This window comes from Chiloscyllium plagiosum, chromosome 5, assembly GCF_004010195.1.
Source record: "Chiloscyllium plagiosum isolate BGI_BamShark_2017 chromosome 5, ASM401019v2, whole genome shotgun sequence".
NCBI classification, from domain to species: Eukaryota; Metazoa; Chordata; class Chondrichthyes; order Orectolobiformes; family Hemiscylliidae; genus Chiloscyllium; species Chiloscyllium plagiosum.
The window spans coordinates 123,767,477-123,771,417 of NC_057714.1; the positions used below are offsets into that span (position 1 = coordinate 123,767,477).

General features: G+C 46.8%; 1 long non-coding RNA gene across 1 annotated transcript in view; it reads left to right on the top strand.

The window, feature by feature from the left end:
- Nucleotides 1-64: 64 nt before the first annotated feature.
- LOC122550223 overlaps nucleotides 65-3,941 on the top strand; it is a 7,512-nt gene continuing 3,635 nt past the window's right edge. Inside the window, exon 1 of the long non-coding RNA XR_006311770.1 lies at nucleotides 65-292. This is a non-coding gene — a long non-coding RNA (uncharacterized LOC122550223). The remainder of the gene's footprint in view (nucleotides 293-3,941) is intronic.

Consider the following 3,941-nt stretch of genomic DNA (forward strand, 5'->3'; position numbering starts at 1 on the left):
CACACACACACCCCCCCACCTGATAAAAGCCCACCCCCCACACACATACCGCCCCATCCCCTGCCCCACCAACAACACACACACACACCCACCCCATGCCCCCAGACCCGTGACTGCCCCTGCTGGCTGGGACAGTCCTTGACCATCCAACCTTTGCCATCTGCCCTCCACATGAGCAGGGCTGGTGACTGTCAGTCAGTGTGGCTCATATCCTCACTGTTCACAATTTTCTCCTTACACTTTGATGTTTTACTGCAGGGGAGTCGCTGCTTTGACAAGCTGTGGATTTGGGGTAGGGTCGTCCTTGTGTGTGCACAGAGCCTGTGTCAGGATTGGAATGGGGTCATGACCCATGTGCACTTTGACCTGGACATACTGCCTTCAGCATGTGCTCACGTCTGCATGTCACCGGGTCCCTTCCCTCTGGGACACCCTAGTCTATTTCTCAATGGCCATGGCACCTTCCCATGTAACTGCAGAAGGTGCAACTCCTGTCGAAGGGCCTGTACTGTGCTGTACTGTTCTATGTTCTAATGTTGAGTTCAGTTTGTGAACCCACTCCCGTTCCTTCCCTTTTAGCCTCACTTGTTACATTCTCTGTCACCATGTTGTCCCTCCCTGTCTGGCAGTTAGACACATCATTGTTCTGCCATCCTCACATTCCCATCACTTAGTCAGGACTATCAGCATCCTCCTCCCCACCCAGCCCCAGTACCCTTTCCATCACTGTAGCATAAATGCCGTCCCCTCCCCACTTCACGTCCGCTCTAATGAAGTGTCACGTAGACTTGAAATGTTAGCTTGCTCTCTCTCCATGGATGCTGTGTCTGACCTGCTGTGATCTCCAGCATTTTCTGTCTTTACACGAGTGAAGGGGTTGGCAGTGTCCGTGTTGGTACAGAAGGTGATCTACAATAACTGCCAGTTCTGCTTTCAGTACTCATCGAAGAACAAATTTTACAAAGCTTACATCAGAGATCAGCGTGATCCTGCCTGCATGACCTTGGTTCATAGTTTAGAGACCCAAAGTCGAACTATCATCGTCTTTGTTTGAGTTTCAATTATCTCCCAAGTTTCAGCAACTTTTTGAAGGAGAGCTTTCCTTTCCTGTTGTATGAAGGTGTATGTTTCCTCCCCCCCCCCCAATCATCCTGAAACTCTGATTTCTGTTCACAAATGCTGCCAGATCTGCTGAGCTTTTCCAGCACCTTCTGTTTTGTTTCAGATTTCAATGTCGAGGAGAAAGTGAGGTCTGCAGATGCTGGAGATCAAAGTTGAAACTTTATTGCTGGAACAGCACAGCAGGTCAGGCAGCATCCAGGGAACAGGAGATTCGACGTTTCGGGCACAGGCCCTTCTTCAGGAATACCTGAAGAAGGGCCTGTGCCCGAAACGTCGAATCTCCTGTTCCCTGGATGCTGCCTGACCTGCTGTGCTGTTCCAGCAATAAAGTTTCAACTCAGATTTCAATGTCCCCTTGTTTACCCCAAATAAAGAACAATCATTTATTATTGCTGAAAAAAACCCCACTTTCTGGAAGCTTTTTGTCTTGCACTCAGCAGGGCAGTTTGCAGGAAATACAAACACAAGGGAAGACGGTATTTATACTGCATGAGAGAAGTGTACTGATTGGCTGGCAAACAGACTGTTGGTTGTTCAGGGAGGATGCACCTGTCGGTTAACTGCCAAGTTTTCTTAAAATCGGACACGTTGGCTGTAGTCGGGGCGTTGCCCTGAGTAATGAATTGATGGATAACAGCAAGTCTGTCACCGACAATTCACAACCAGCCCAGCAGACAATTGGAAATCTGTTCTCCAAACACTGTGGAGATTCTGAGCAATGTTGTCGAGTTGCAAAATCAGGTTGTGTTTTGCTTTGCGGGCTGGACGATTGGGAATGGTCAGTAACTTATTCCAAACAGACAAACAGGACAGCCTGATATGATTGGCCAGTCTTGGGCCTATAAACCCTGGCATCACACTGACACTGAAATTTATATACCCCATTGCGCCTCTTGTGTTAATGGGCAGTATATTTTTTAGATTTAACAGCAGCATCCCGTTAGTGGCAATCGTCACTCGTGTAGTTCCTGCAAAGCAAGCTATTTTCCAATCATGCTGTTCAGACACGTTATTACATATCTGTTCATAGAGTTGTATGTGTTTCATGAGTCACAGAAAATGAGCGTGCAGGTACAGCAGGTAATAAAGGAAGCAAATGGAATGTTGGCGTTTCTAGCTGAAGGAGTAGGATATAAATGTAAGGAAGGATTGTAGCAACTGTACAAGCATTGGTGAGACCGCACCTGGAGTACTGTGCACTGTTTTGGTCCCTTATTTGAGGAAAGATGTAGTGGCACTGGAGGCAGTTCAGAGGAGGGTCACCAGGTTGATCCCAGAGGTGAGTGGTTTACCACATGAAGAGAGATTGAACAGTTCAGGCCTATACTCTCTGGAATTTAGAAGAGTGAGGGTATTCAATACGATAAAAGGGGTGGATAAAGTAGATGTGGAGTAGATGCTTTCTCTACTGGGGCATTCTGGGACAAGAGGATAAAGGGGAGCAAACTTAACACTGAGTTGAGGAGAAGCGACTTCTCCCAAAGGGTTGTGAATCCGTGGGACTCGCTCCCCCAAAGGCAGTGGGTACTGACAGTGAGTACATTTAAGGGGGAGTTAGACAGATTTGGTATAAGGTTATGGGGAGAAGGCGGGCAAGGAGTATATCAGCCATGATCGATTGGCAAAGCAGACTCGATGGGCTGAATGGCCTAATTCTGCTCCTATATCATATAAACATATGAACCTCTGGAACAGAAGGGACCTGAACACAGGCCTCACAGTCCAAAGGTAGGGACACTGCCACCGCACAAGAAGAGGGGTCCATTCCTGCGAAGCAGCAGCTGACTGAAGCAACTGGCTCCACCTGTTAACCAATCACAGTCAACCTACCTGGTTTAAAATTTAAACATTGCTTAGCAGTTAACTGTCAGTCGTCAGTTACTAATGCAGTCGAAGTGGCAGTACTCCTTCCAAACCAAGTTCACTTGCTAACCAATCAGCAGTCACCTTACTCATCATCCCTTTGGTTTGATAATGCTTGCACATGGTCCTGGTGAATTCAAGACAAAATGCTTTGATTTTTTTTAAACAAAATTCAAGTTCTACACCAACCAAATGACAATTTGCAATAATTTCTGTCAACATGAAAAGCTTCTATCAACATAATTGTAATTAGTTGGGTGAGATTTAATGTTCTCCACTAGTGGAGATACTAACCTTATCTGTACATCCTATAATTGAACACTACTCACACAGGTCTCGCTCTGTATCAACTCCAATGCCAGTGAGTCCCAAATATGAAGCTAGCCTCCAGAACAGGATAATAGCACCAGCTTGCTCACGGTAACAGTTCTTATCCACATGGTGTATCCCCCACACAAAACAGTACTCAGAGGTTCCTCAGCCATCTTAGTATCATGTCCTCACCCATAATGACACCACAATCCACAGAGAAACATTCCTGTAGGAGCAGTCCAGTCAGTCAGTCTCACACCCATCCCCGCACTCTCCCTGTATGCCTGCAAGTTCATTTCCCTCATATTCTTGTCCAATTTCCTTCTGAAACCGTTCATCCTCTTGTACTTCCCCTCGTACTTCCATGCCAGGAGGACGGTGAGTATCAGATCATTACCACTCACTGCATTTTAAAAAACCCAGCTCCTCGTATTGCCCTGTATTTAGAGTCATAGAGATGTACAGTACGGAAACAGACCCTTCAGTCCATGCTAACCAGGTATCCCAACCCATTCTAGTCCCACCTGCCAGCGCCCGGCCCATATCCCTCCAAACCCTTCCTATTCATATACCCATCCAAATGCCTCTTAAATGTTGCAATTGTACCAGCCTCCACCACATCCTCTGGCAGCTCATTCCATACA